General features: G+C 34.2%; 1 protein-coding gene across 1 annotated transcript in view; it reads left to right on the top strand.

The window, feature by feature from the left end:
• The window catches only part of KLHL1 (kelch like family member 1), a 384,315-nt gene that overhangs the window by 346,558 nt on the left and 21,927 nt on the right, over positions 1–15,830 (top strand). The gene's annotated exons all lie outside the window — the stretch shown is intronic.

Below are 15,830 nucleotides of genomic sequence, written 5' to 3'. Positions count from 1 at the left end.
AAATGGAAACCTAAACTTCACCTTAATTGCTTGTTAAAAAAGCATCAAATATATTTCATGATAAATTTATGAAAATAGTTTGTTTTGTGAAATAAAGATTTGCATATTTATATGTAAGTACATATGTATATATTTATTTATATTCTTTCTGCCAAAATAGTCTGAGGAGCCTTCACAAGACTACTAAAAGTTTGGTACTTATTATAACTTTTAAAAATTTTTTATTGTTATTTCCCCAATACTTATTATAATTTTTTGAATGATTATATCTGTCTTTGCTTTTTCCTTTTTCCCTTTTCCCTTTTTCCATTCCTACTATCACCCTAAATCAGGGATTTTCAAACTCAACACTGTTGATATTTTGTGTCAGATAATTCTTTGTTGGGAGTGGAGCTCTGTCGTGTGCTGTATGTTTAGCAGCAGACTGGCTTCTATTCACTGGATACAAGCTATATCCACCTGCCCAATACCTACAGGCATTGACTAATATCCCTTTAGGGTGGTAAAATTATACTCCCTCTCACTCCCATGGGAAATTCTGACCTAAACAAAGATAATAACACCTCTAGCCTGGACGACTGCAAAAGCTTCCAGTATCCTTAATTCTCTTTCCCCTAAAGTCTATTTGCTAAAACAAGCAGAGCTGCTTTACACATGCAAGTAATATGTTAATCTCTTCAAGAACTTCTCTTTGCAATTAGAATACAATGTCTGTCATTACTTAAAGGGATCAACTGGATCTTCTGTCTGCCTTCTCTACATTTTTTCCCTATGCATCAGCCAAATTGTCCTTTTATCTATGCATCAAAATGGCAAGCCCTAACCCAGTTAAGTTGCTTTGCACTTGCCTTTGTCCTTGTTTGAAATGCTATTCCTACCAATCCTCATGTACCTGGGTTTTTCTCATTATTCAGATTTCATCTCAAGATTTGTCCACAAAGAGAGTTATTTACTATTCATTCTATTTAAAATACACCACCCTGAAGACTATTCCAAACTGTTTACTGTTCTTGAAATTATATGTTACTGTTTTCTATCTCTCTTCACTAGACATACATGTTCAATAAACGATGGGTTTTTGTCTGCAACATATAATTATATGTTCATTACTATATCCCTGGGCATAATACACATTCAATATTTTTACTGAGGAAATGTTTAAATAGTTGTTCTATCCAGTTTAGTTACTTTTAATAACCTTTGAAATCTAAACCTATTTTTCTAAATATATGTGTATATTTATACATTTATTATTATAGCCCAATATTGAAGAATAAATGAGTTGTTTTTCTGATCTAAAATGTGTATAATCCTTTTCTGTGACATTAAAAACCCTAGGAAATTCAAATTTTAATGTCTAGGCAGTAAGTGATTTTATACCAAAAAAAAAAAAACAAAAAAACACCCACAAAACACCATTAATGTAAGTGAACTCAATAAATTTAAGTAACTAATGTTGACCTGAAACTAACAGACTATCATGTATGCCTTCAGCATAGAGGGGGTTATTCAGATCAGAAGTGAACTGCGATTTGGGGTGTGCAACAAGGGCAAGCACATGTAAGTTTTCATAGAGATAAAAAGGAATTTGGGAGGGCTATCATTAAAAAGAATAGTTTTCTATTGGTGAAGTTCTTGCCAGGAAAGAAGTCTTTCTTCTTCTTGAGCTTTATTATCATCACAGGGCATAAGAGCTCTTCCACTCCATCTCTCAATTGTCTTTAATTTTAACATCCAAATTATGTAAATATATATATATATATATATACATTTAAATCTAAAGTGATGTATGTCTAAAATATTTTTCAAACTTGGATATTATAAATAAGATATGCTGAATACCATTAGAGGTAAACTTTTTGGTACATTTCTAACCATTTCTTTAGGAAGAATATCAAAGTGAATTTTAGGAGAATTGGAACTGAATTATTTTTCATCTTCAAGTAATAATTTTAATTTAAACCTTTTCTTCAGTAGGTTTTACCAAAATCTTCCTCAATAGGGTGGTATGAAAAATGCCTTCCATCCTGGCCAATGCTTTGTGTTATCATTTGTCATAATTTCAAAAACTTAATTGGTTTTGAAAAATACTTTATTTAAATGCAAAATTTTGTGGTTAAGTTTGAGTATATTGCTCATTATATTTGATCATATTTGTTTCTATACATCTATTTTAGAATACATAATGATGTTTTCCATTTTCATCGTATTAACTTACTGCATGCACTTATTATTTTAATTGTACATATTTTTGACTCATAAATTTCTTAAATGTTTACATCAACCTATTTTTTTTTGTCTTTTTGCCTTTTTCTAGGGCTGCTTCCCATGGCATATGGAGGTTCCCAGGCCAGGGGTCTAATCGGAACTGTAGCTGCCGGCCTATGCCAGAGCCACAGCAATACCAGATCCTAGCCAAGTCTGTGACCTACACCACAGCTCACAGCAACACCGGATCCTTAACCCACTGAGCAAAGTGAGGGATCGAACCTGCAACTTCATGGTTCCTAGTCGGATTTGTTAACCACCACGCCACGACGGGAACTCCTACATCAACCTATTTTTATTTATGGTTTCCCCAGGCTTAGGCTTCAGTTTTCATTCAGGTTTATTTCATGCTTAAAATTATATTCTTAGTGTCATATGTACTTCCTGAAAATTCATTTAGGATTTTGCCTGGAAATAAATATTTACAGATTAATTAGAGAAAATGTGAGATCTATACATTTGAAACTTTTATTTCTGAAAATGTGACCTGACTTTTATCTCTTAAAATTATTCTCTATGTATTTGAGTGGTTTTAATTTGAATATAGGTTTAATATTTTCTTTCTGAGTTTATTAACATTTCTTTGTATTTTTGAACATTTTAGGTATATTTTTGTTCATATATTTGTATGTGTTAATAATTGTATATTTATAGTGCACTGGAGAAGAAAGTTCAAGTATATATGCTTATAATAGCCAACTTACTAAATACATGTGTCAGTTAGTAGTTTTTCACTTATAATAAATTTTCCAGAAAGATAAACATGGTAAACTGCTAATGAAACTTTGTCATTCTTAGTATTTACATTTATTACATTTTTGATTGTATTACTTTTATTTTTAGAATAATGACATAAATAGTAATGACACTGGGTGACCTCATCTATGTCTTCTAATTGTAAAGGCTGTAATACTTTATAGTCTGTGTGATACTAGTTGTTATTTAAGATAATTTGATAATGTGAAGTTAAGGCAGGATCTTATTATAGTTTGTAATTTCACTAATTAATATTAAAAATTAACCTTTGTATTATGTTTTATTAAATTCCTTCTAAAACGTATAAAAATGATATTTTTCTCATTTGATCTACTAATATGGTAATTTACATAAATATTAAAACTGTAATTATTACCTACTTAAAATAAAACCACCTCATCCGTGTTGCATTATTCATTTAATATTTTGTTGCATTCTATAGTCTGATTTTTCATCTGTGTTTGTTTTATATATCTTTTGAAAAACCATTTCATAATATCTTCCATTATGATATGAATCTTCTTTTGGCATAACATCATAACATGAGTTCAGATTTTTTTTACAGTTTATCTGCTGCAGGTATTGACAAACATGAGAAATACATGTTCTTGGGAGTTCCCGTTGTGGCGCAGTGGTTGACGAATCCGACTGGGAACCATGAGGTTGAGGGTTCGGTCCCTGCCCTTGCTCAGTGGGTTAACGATCCGGCGTTGCCTTGAGCTGTGGTGTAGGTTGCAGACGCGGCTCGGATCCCGCGTTGCTGTGGCTCTGGCGTAGGCCGGTGGCTACAGCTCCGATTCAACCCCTAGCCTGGGAACCTCCATGTGCCTCGGGAGCGGCCCAAGAAATAGCAACAACAACAACAACAACTAAATTAAAAAAAAAAAAAAAAGAAATACATATTCTTGAACATGAGAAACAATAGAGGAAATCATTGGTACATTACTATATATATTTTTTCTTTTCCCTTTAGTAGTTAACATTTTACTGAGATTCTAAAACTAGCAGAAGGCAGTCAGATCCTCTAATTCTGTGACTATTAATAATAATTCATTTTTTATTGTTATATTTTCTTTTGTACTGTTATTATCTTCCTAATTTGTTATTTTTATGTGTTAGCATTATACTGCTTTTGTCTTTTCTTACCTTTTGTCGTTGTCATTATTTGGTTTTTGTTTTTATTTTTAATCAAAGGTGTGCAGACAGTGAAACTATACTTGTTTTCTTATTAATTTGTGCTTGGCTTAATTTTATTTTTTATGTCTTAAGATTCAGAATTTAACATAATATAGTATTAATAATTGTCCCTGTAGTTTATTCTTCTTTAATATATCAAAATTGTCATTTTAAGTTTTCATTTCTTTGTTATTAAGCACAGTAGTGTTGTGAATATCCTTATATGTACATGCCCTTGTGAGCATGTGTACATATTTTATTTGGGTGTAGACCTGGAACTGGTATTGCTAGACTCTACATTATCTTTATGTTTAGCCTTAATAGATATTGCCCAGAAGATTTTGAAAGTGGTTTTCCTAATTTTATGTACACTTTAACAATGTATTAGGATTCTAGATACTGCCATCCTACTGATTTGGTAATGCCAGTTTTTATCTTTTGAGGTTTTTATCCACTCTGGTAAACAGTGCTATCTATCATATGCAGTTGAAGACCGAAATCAAGCACATTTTATAGATTTATTACCCATTTGTATTTCTTGTTGCTAAAGTCCAAGTCTTTTTCCTATTTCCACTGAGATTTGTCTTTATCATTTTGCTTTGCGGAGTTCTTCATAAGTTCTAGAAATTATGTCTAGATAAATGTACTTCAGTTTGTTATCTCAATTATTATTATATTCCTACTACTACTACTACTACTACTACTATTATCTTCTGGGAAGGATATTTTGATTATAAAATTTATTAGACTTTATGTCTAAAAGAAAATTTCCTGTATCTTCACATATTTGTTGTAAATTGGCTTGAGTAGTAGTATAGTGTTGGCAGCCTTGTATTGCTAAAGTAAAGTAGATATTAGTTATTTAATCTTCTGTCATGTTTTAGGGAGTTGTGTGCTAAGTCCAATAGGTTTTCATCTTTAATCTTTTTTTTCCCTCAGTGGCAGAAAGCAACCTTTTATTTTCTTAATTTAGTTTAATCTTTTTTTTTTTTTAATCTCAGACCTTAATTCTCATAGATGTCTTGACTACATTTCTATCAACTAGGGTATAATCAAGAGACGAAAACTACACAAGCAATTTATCAGTTATTCAACATAAAGATAATTTAATACAGTTTTGTTTTTTTGTTTTTTTGTTTTTTTTTTGTCTTTTGACGGCCATTCCCATGGCATATGGAAGTTCCCAGGCTAGGAGTTGAATTGGAGTTGTAGCTGCTGGCCTATGCCACAGCCATAGCAGCACCAGGTCCAAGCTGCATCTGCAACCTACACCACAGCTCACAGCCATGCCAGATCCTTAACGCACTGAGTGAGGCCAGGGATTAAACCCACATCCTCATGGATACTAGTCAGATTCATTTCTGCTGAGCCATGACAGAAACTCCCAAATATTTGTTAAGTATAACTAGTTAACTAAAAAGTCAACAAGAGAACATCATGTAATAGAACTCTCAACTAAAGGAAACAGCTACCACCCTAGCATTTGGAAACAATAGAAGAGACTGTAATACTTAAAATGTAGAAGCTCAGGGGAGGGGCCCTATGCATTGAAATCCAGACATTTGTGATTGGACCCCTGCAAGGTGGAGCTAGTGTCTCTGACACCAAAGAGGTGCTTTTGGGCCTGGGACCCCCCTCTCTGGGGAGATGGTGCTGGTCTGTTGTTGCCGATAGCTCTAGGTGGCCTGAAAAAGGCTGATTTTGCAATGTTTGCAAAGTACCAGTTAGATACAACTGGATGCTAAAAGGAATTATGGGATGACTATCACAGGAACAGGAAATTAACCAAAAGGAGCCAGACCCTTCTTCCTCTAGTCTTTTAGTCTCCCTCTAGTATCCATTTACGTTACATCCTAAAAGAGGGAACCAGATGGTAAAGCAAAAAAAGGTTTGCAGAGTTGTCCCCACATCAAAAACCAGAGTACAGAAGAGAGAATGTGGGCTGAGAGACAAAGGCCTAACTACTGGTATGACCCCACTTTCAAAACGTTTACCAGGGTGTAATCTGATGGCTACTTTTCCTTCTTTTAATTTATCATTTTAAGATTCATTTTAACAGTCTCAATCATGTCCTTATTTTACATAGGAACGTTTTTATTTACTGAGAATTGCTTTTTTGTTTGTTTGATTTCTTTTCCTTTTGGTCTGAGAATATATTTTTTAGTAAGTATTTATGTCAATGATTGTATGCATGTTTGAGCACTAATTTATTTTCTATAAACATCATTTCTCAGTGATTTTATTTCTTTTCCACTTAACTTGGGAAATTTTTTTCTGTATTTTTTTTAATTTTATTGTATTTTTTTAAATTTTTATTTTTTGTACCTGTGGTATATGGAGGTTCCCAGGCTAGGGGTCCAATCAGAGCTACAGCTGCCAGCCTGCACCACCAAAATGCCAGATCCAAGCTGTGTCTGCAATCTACACCACAGCTCACAGCAGTGCCAGACCCTTAACCTAAAGAGCAAAGCCAGGGATGGAACCCTCAACCTCATGATTCCTAGTCAGATTCATTTCCGCTGTACCAAAATGGGAAGTCCTCTATATATTATATTTAATCATTGCCATTTTGTTTATGAATTTTACCATTTCCAGAACAGACAAAAAATATTTTCATTTTAATTTTGCTTACATGATAGCCTTATTTGACATCTCTCTTTCCTTTCTGCCTCATATTCATCTTCTGTCGATTGAGGGTGCTCTCTGTCTTCCTAAAAATCTCTTGTATCACCAAATGTATATTTTCTTAAATATTTTTAAGAGCACAGTTGACTTATTTTTCCTATAAAACACAAGTTATGAAAGTTCCCATTGTGGCTCAGTGGGTTTTGAATCTGACTAGTATCCATGAGTACGTAGGTTCTGTCCCTGGCCTCTCTCAGTGGGTTAAGGATCCTGGGTTGCCATGAGCCATGGTGTACGTCACAGATGCAGCTTGAATCCTGCATGCTCACATCACTGTGGCATAGGCAGGCAGCTGCAGCTCCAATTCAACCCTTAGCATGGGAACTTCCATATGCCACAGCTGCAACCCTAAAAATCAAACCAAAATAAAACAAAACACAAGTTATAAATTATATACTTTCTTCACTTTGAATAGTAAGTTTTTCTTATGTATTGAAATGACTCTTATCCCCATTTATTGTGCTTGTTTTTTTTCTCCTGTGAACTCATTGTGATTTGTCCTGTCATGGAGCAATTAAGTCTCATTTCTCTCAAAATTCTACTCTGAAAATTTTTGCTAGAAGTTTAATTAATGTCAGTTTCCATTATTATTTCAAAAACCTCCCTGATGAGAAAGGAAAGGTGGAGCCAAATCATGGAAAGCCAAAACAAATCATTCCTCAATTTAGTTTCCTGTGTGTTTGGTAAAGCTACTTTTCTGCAGCAGAGTTTTAACTCTTAAACTTTCCACTAGCACCATCTTCCATATCGGATAATATTTATAGACATTCCAGCTAAATTCCTTTGGTTATAGTTGTTGAGAAAAATCCAGAACTCTACTATCGCTGCTACTTAGGAAAACCAATGTGTAAAAGTGAAAAAGTGTTAAAATTATATATACTCTTTTTGGCCCTATAGTGATGGGGTGCTACATAGAAAAAAGTGGTTAAGGGTGTTCTTCCAGTAAACTCCTGTTCATACTATGATTTTTCAGAAAAGGGAAAGTTATTACTAATTTTCAGTTTGTTCACATCTGCAAGTTATCTAAAATAAATGTTTTAGAATTGTTCCTGTATGAATTAGGTGTGTCCCATTCCTCAATTCTCTCTTAAAACAACTTTTTATTTCATTGTGCCTTTTAATAGCAATTATAGAAAAAAAGTTATCATTTGTGTTAATATTGTCATTTTACTCACTAGATAATATATATAATTATTAATATAATTTTTGTTCCTATATTTGTTTTTTCTCTTTAAAGGGGCTGTTTTCCTTAAGCTTTACAATGTTTCTCTTAAAAATGACCTAGTTAGGAAATTAATAGTAAAATTTCATATTCTTATACATTAAATATTAAAAAAAATAACTGCCCTGCATGCATATCTATTTGTGGATAGCAAAGCTCAGGATAATATATTTCTCCTGGATGTTTTCCTATCTCCTATACATGAAAGCATAGCCATTTTTACCTCTATTTTTTCTAATATTTATGCATTTATGTAACACCAATATGTTTATTTAGGGACTTTTTCTTTTGACTTACATTAATGCAGATAGATTAATCTTGTGTGTCTTTTAGAAAATCGATACCTCACTGACACAGCAAATTTACTCATCAGGGATGAGTAGTAGTGTTACTCCCTTCATTATCTTATTCATTTGTTTCACTATTCTGTAATGAGAACACACATTCATTAAAGTTTTAGTATTTCTTATTAAATTATTTATAGTTATTTTGCACTACAGCTTTGTTACCCTTCCATAACACTTTACTGTGAAACATCGTTTTGTATATGTGTTTTCTTATAAATATCCAAACTTACTCAGAAATAAAGGTAATACAAACTTAATAAATGACATATTTAACGTATAGTACTGTAGCAAATTTTCACATGTTTTTATAACTGAATTGTTTATCCAATTTCCTTCCTTTTAAATTGGCTATACATGGAATTAATTATTTGTAGTTTTTTCTTGTCCTTGTATTTTTTGGTCAGCTAGGATATTTAATTTACTTAAGAAATCCTATTTAGTACCATTCTTCACATCAATTCTCAGAATGTGAGTGTATTTAAAATTTTTATTATTGAAAATGTTACATTTTAAGTATATTTTCCCAGATTTTAGCCTCATGTTATGAAAACTTTTTGAATAATTTCATTTTTTAGAATAATCTTTCTCCTTTAAAACATTATAGTACAGATCTCATTTGGATTATTTTTCAATTCCCCTTAGTGTGATTTAATGGCCTCAAAATTCTGTAGTTTAATGACTGTCTCTTAATGTCTGGTACCTTTTCCTCTTTTACTCAGAGAGAAATATAATCACCAAAAAGTGACCTTTCACTTCAGACCCATATCAGAAAATTGTTTCAACATCACCCTCTGACAGTCATTTATTTTTCTGTCACCTCTGCTGACATACATTTTTCCCTCTTGTTTTATTTTCACATCTCACTAATGTGTCATTCTAACCTATTGCTTCTCTGATTATTATTTTGAATAATTTTCCCAATTAAAGCTAATAAGAGCCAGTGAATAGCCCTCTTGAGTTTAGATTATTCAGGATACCATTTTCTTTGTGGAAAAATTAGACATTGGTCCATGGCTTAAAAATAATGAATGTATTCTAATGGATTCAAGAGAAAAAGTATAACAACTTTATGAAACATTTGGTCAATCTTCCTATAAGACAGATTAAGCTAAGTGGTAGATATGCCATTTCATGACAGAACAGCCACAGGCTTACTTGATGAATAAGGAAATACAAGAAAACAGGGAGTAGACATTCTGGTGATTGATCATACAACATCTTAAACTTTCCAAATAATATATACAGTAGTAATTCTTTTTGTTTCTTTTTAATAAAAATTAAAGTATATTTGATTTATAGTGTTTTGTAAATTTCTGCTATACAACATAGTGACTCAGTCATACCTATATATACATTTTTTTCTCTCGTACTATCTTCCATCATGTTCTAGCCGAAGAGATTGGGTATAGTTCCATGTGCTGTACAGTAGAACTTCATTGCTTATCCATTCTAAATGTAATAGTTTGCATCTGCCAACCCAAACTCCCAGTCCACCCCACTCCCCCCCCACCCCCCCACTACCTTGGTAACCACAAGTCTGGTCTTTTCTTTGCCTTAGCTTTGTTCTTTCAAATTTGACTTTGTAACTAAAAAGGTCTTTCTGGTTTATTTCTTTTTGTTTCCTGAGTTAGCTCACAAAGCAGATACTCATACTGCCTAAGCATGTGTACAAATATTCTTGAATTTTAATAGATGTATGTGGTATGTTACCTGGAAAATCTGCAAAACTAACAAAAGCGAATGAGTTTGTTTTACAATCCACCGTGCAAAACTGAGTCACTCATTCATTCAAAAATCTCATGTTAAAAAGACATCAAAAAACTGTAGTTTCTGCTCAGTCTGAAAATGCATCTTGAAATATCATGAAAATAGGAGTCATGTCTGTTGTTTTCTCCAATACATGCCAATATGTAGCAGAATGCCTTACATCTTGCCTCAAGACCTGTCACTTAATGTGGTACACTCTAAGACCATTTCTAATTTTGTATTCAAACTTTGATGTTCTTTTTCTTAAAGATGGAATCCCAAATTGTATAAGCTTTCATATAATAAACATGTTACTGAACACAAGCCTGTGTACCTGAAGCACAGTGAGGCCAAACAAAACAAAACATTGGAGTTTGGAACATAGAAAGATTTATCCCAAGGGCCATGCAAGGAGAGGGCTGACTCATGTTCTAAAAAAACAAAGAAAGAAAGAAAAGAAAACCAAAACAAACAAAAAACTGCAAGAAAACACAACAACCACAACAAAACAACAACAGCAACAATAAAATGAACTTCCCAAAGGGTTTTACCAAAGTATTTTTAAAGGCAAGCAAGGGAGGAAGTGGTTGGTTGTTGCAAACTTCTTTGTTTAGGAATTCTTTGTTGTTACAGCTGTCCACTTAGGTCAGTCAGGTCAAGATGTTCCTGTAAACATCCAACAAGACAAATGTTATTCTCTTTTCTGCAATTTTTTGTCTGTATATGAATAAAAAAGTGTTATACCCTTAAGGTCAGAACTTTGGGGATGGACTATCCTGTATATTTCTAGGAAACATTCTTAACATCAAGCAAAAGCAGCAGTGTACAAAGGTTAAGATAAAACAAAGAGATCTAATATGAAGTCAGACTTTTTCTTCCTTATTATAAGCAGTTTGTATTAAAATTTTATTATCTCAGGTTCATACTTTAAAAAAAAATCATTTGTTTACTAAATCTCACTGAGGCTATTAATAGGCCTAGGATTTTTATGATTTACCTTCTGGAAGAAATGATTTCTAAGCATGGACTTGATTGATTTATCAGATTTGCATAAAGTAAGGAAGCATGCAATGAGAAGAAATAAACTGTGTCTGGCTCCTGAGTGTGAAATGCAAACAAAAGGAGGTAAAGTTAAGTCTGCCTGAGAAAGAGTAGCTGAAAAGATTGGCTAGAAAAGCAGCTTCCAGGTCATACAACAACCTGGCTATTGTAAAAATATTATAAACTGTTAAAAAAAAGTGCAGTTACATGGTTGTATTTCTTTTTCTTTTTTTTCTTTTTGTCTTTTTGCCATTTCTAGGGCCGCTCCTGCAACATATGGAGTTTCCCAGGGTAGGGGTCTAATCAGATCTGTTGCTCCTGGCTTATGCCAGAGCCACAGCAATGCAAGATCTGAGCCGTGTCTGCAACCTACACCACAGCTCATGGCAACACCGGATCCTTAACCCACTGAGCAAGGCCAGCGATTGAACATGCAAACTCATGGTTTCTAGTCGGATTTGTTAACCACCGCGCCATGATGGGAATTCCTATATTTCAATTTTTTAAAAATCACTACAGCTGAAGAATAATTTATAATTGTTCAAAGAAACTATTAAATTATTAGAATCTGACCACAAAAGTAGACTGGCTGAGATATAGTCCAGTGTTTCAAAGGGATTACTTGATAAATCATGCCTGAATTAAAATGTGTAGTATTAGAGTTCCCATCGTGGCACAGCAGAAACGAATCCGACTAGGAACCATAAGGTTGCGGGTTTGATCTCTGGCCTCTCTCAGTGGGTTAAGGATCTGGCATTGCCGAGAGCTGTGGTGTAGTTTGCAGATGTGGCTTGGATTTGGTGTTGCTGTGGCTGTGGTGTGGCTGGCAGCTATAATTGATTAGACCCCTAGCCTGGGAACCTCCATATGTCATGGGTGCAGCCCTACAAAGACAAAAAAAAAAAAAAAAAAAAAAAGACAAAATGTGTAGTATCAACAATTCATTATGGCTCTCTGTTTGAGCATAGCCACTGCCTGAATCTAGAATACACTGATTTTGTAAAATAGGCTTCTTCCTTCTCCATTTTTCATTCTTAGGACCTGCTTCTCTGCCATCCTATGTCCCAGGCTCAGGAGTTCCTGAATATGCCTTGATTGTTCACACTCTTTTGCCTTTTCACATTGTCCTCTCTCTACCCAGATTTCCCTTCCATTTTTTTTTTTCCTTTTAACTTGTGGCTATTCCAGTACCCATTTAGTTTCTCTCTTCAGATTTTGATCTATTTTTTTGGATACATTTGAAAACCCTCTAAAGTGATAACCTAATTAATACAGCTCTAGTTCTCTGTGTGCATTAAGTTCCATGTGGAAAGATCAGTACTGAACAGGATTCAGAGTATTATAACTTGAAAACAACAGTGTAAGAAAGCATTAAAAATATATTAAGATTTGCTTTTATCTAAATAAAACCTAAATGAGATCATTTATACTTCCATAATCCAAAGCATAGTTTCATCTGTAAATTTCCCAGGAACCCTTTTAAAAATTCACCAATTTAAAATTAATCCTTCCTTTTTTTGTGTTCCCAAAACATGTGATTGATATTTTTTTTTTCAGAAATTTGTCAATATCTTATTTCAGTGAAACTTAAACAGGTGACTTTCCTATGACAAGTTCCATTCATAAATCATGCTTTTTCAAGAACTGGAAACCAGTGCTTTGTTCATTTAAAAAAAAAATGTCCTTGCTATGATGATAAATTAAAGAAAATAAATTAAATCTGCTCTCCAAGTGCTTACATTATGTTAAGGGAAATAAGAAACAGCAAAAGAAAGAAATGCAGAACTGTAATAGGTATAGGGTGGGAGTTGTCAAGGAAAATCGAAGGATTAAGATTGAAATGACAACTTCTACCATTTTTTGGCTTAGTAAATTCTACCAAGTTTTGGGATGTAATTCATCTTGTTTATTTATAATTCTCTAAGTTTTTAAAGAAATAAAGGTACTTTCTAATAAATAAAGTTATGTAGATTTTATTATCTAAATGTTATAATAATGGCAAGTCTATTTTGTTTGGGGGAGGAAATTATGCTCAGGGACTGAGATTGACTTTGCCAGCAATTTAAACACAAGTTCACTATAGGAATTCCACAGAAAGATAGCACAGAGTGTTGTGTCTCCTAATAAACCAATAAAGAAATAACACACTCCAGACTCATGATAGATTAAATATACCATTGTTCAAGGCAAGGAGAGATGATAGAAATAAACTCCAAATTTTGTTGAAATGTGCCCTTTCTATGAGTTTTGGTTTCTGAAAGAGGTGGTTTTGCCAGCCAAGAGCTGATGCCCAGCTGCCAGTGCAGAAATAGCCCTCAGTTGCAAGAGCATGTTCCTAGGGAACAGTGGCACTGATGCTGACAGTCAAGGCCACCTTCTTGGGGATGTTTTGATGGTTTGTCACTGCAGCTGATAAAGAAGTCACTTTTACCATGGCGGGAACTAATGTCCAAGATCGTCCAAGAATTAGAATAGCAAAGGGTAGCTTTTTTCAGACCAAAACGCTGAGCTAGCCCTCACAAAAATCTTTTTTATTTATACTCTAAATGTCCCCTTTGCCATAATTTCTTCTCCACAAGTCTTTATTGAAAAGATCCCAACAGGGCGCTTCAGCAGCTGGGCTACTAAGTGCTTATCAATCAAAGCAAATGAGATGATGACATCCAGACACAACTTATTTCATTCTTATATCAAATCAACTTTACTTCTAAAAATAACTTCTCTTTCTTATTTTTGATCATAAACAAATAGATTTGAAATCATATCAAACCAATACATAACATTGTCTCAGACTGATTTGGCTACATGTACCAACATTTCTTAATAAGTAGGAACAAAACAGTAACACAGCCTGTTGTGTAAGCTTACTGAAATTCTGCTTGCTGTACTGTCAGACACTCAGCAAGTACTTCTCATGGAAAGATTCACTGAAAGGTAAGTGCAGGAGTATTCTAATCACAGGATTGACAAGCCTTATCATGGAATAAGACTAAAGAGTTCGCTATCAATTGGAAAGCAAAGGATCAAAGTTCTGGATCTGGAGAGTTGCTTCAAAGTTGTTATCCTGCACTTTACGCAGCCGTCCCTAAAGTTATATACTAGTGATAAAATATGACAAAGATTAAGTAACCTTTCCTAAAATTTCTGAGGTAAAACAAAGTGGAATCAAAAAAGACTTTCTAGGGTTTCTCTCTGTGGTGCAACAGGATCAGTGGTGATTCTGGAGCCTTGGGATGCAGGTTCATTTTTCATCGGCCCAGCACAGTGGGTTAAGGCTTTGGTGTTTCCATAGCTGTGGTGTAGGTCACACTCACAGCTCAGATCTGATCCCTGGCCTGGGAACTCCATATGTCTTGGGGGGGCAGCCAAAAAAAAAAAAAAAGCTTTTTAGTAAAAACACACCTGAACCGATGAGAGATGAATGAGAGACAAATATGCAGTAACACATCCTATGAAGTAAAAAGGTACATTGCATAGAAGGCACAAGGGCACATGAGGCTGGAAAAGATCTAGTGCTGTGGCAGAAACTTCGAATTGCCTTTTAATAGTCATTCACTCCTTTTTATATGACAATATAAACATCAAATATTAGCTAGACAAATGACCACCTAAAATAAAGACATTTTCCAGCACCTTATCAGTTAGGTATTGCCAAGTAACTACGCTGTAGTCAATGGGATTTGAAAAGTGCCTTGTGCAGCTTAAAAAAAAAATGGATTCTTGAAAGGACAGAGTGTGGCCTTTCTTCCACTGTACCTTCATCCTTCCGTTTGAACCGTGGTTGTGATTCATAGGACACCTCCTTGGGAAGTCAAGACAAGAGAGTTTGGAAAAAAATTCTTCATGGAGTTTTTACATTACTACACATTTTGCAAGAAAAATATTAGCAACATTTTTCACACTATCTTCTCAAGCATATTTGTAAATCAAACAGCTTTGGAAGATACAGATCCTGCCTTTCTTTGGGGCAGAGATCATATTTCTTCCTTGATTGGAATAGTAGTGTCTCCCTTCAGAGCAATGATTGGGCAGTTTTACTGGCAGCCCGTTTAAGAATCAACAATTCCTAGAGTCCAGGTTCCCCAGATGTGAGAAAATGCCTCTATGTAATCAGCCTTCACCTGAGTCTCTCTGTATCACCTTGTTGAGACTTGGGACAGGGAGGACCAGAGTAAACATGGAGATCATTTTGCCTGTTGTGCTATGAGAAATAAAGTCCTTTCTTTCTGATCTAAGAGTCTTGTGCCTTCTACCAGAATCTCTGAAACTGTGGTAGGTTAATTTTTTTAGTTTTCAGATGTTTACAGTTTTCTTTTCTCTTTTCTGGGCACTCTGCAGAGTATGAAGTTCCTGGGCCAGGGGTCAGATCAGAGCCACAGTTGTGATCTATGCCTTTCTTCACAGCTCTTGACAAAAGTTTCTATCCTACCGATGTTAGGTTAAAAGTCAGAAGCAACCTGGGTCTCAACACCTATCTGCAAAGCCACTTAACACACTTTTGAACCCATATACTAACTAGTATATAATTTGTTTCCTCCAACTGCCATATTGTATATATAGGCAGGCCCCAAAGACATTGCAGGTTTGAT

Source organism: Phacochoerus africanus, chromosome 13 (assembly GCF_016906955.1).
Source record: "Phacochoerus africanus isolate WHEZ1 chromosome 13, ROS_Pafr_v1, whole genome shotgun sequence".
In the NCBI taxonomy this organism is placed as follows: domain Eukaryota; kingdom Metazoa; phylum Chordata; class Mammalia; order Artiodactyla; family Suidae; genus Phacochoerus; species Phacochoerus africanus.
Note: the sequence above shows the minus strand (reverse complement) of the source record. Positions and strands in the feature narration are given on the sequence as shown.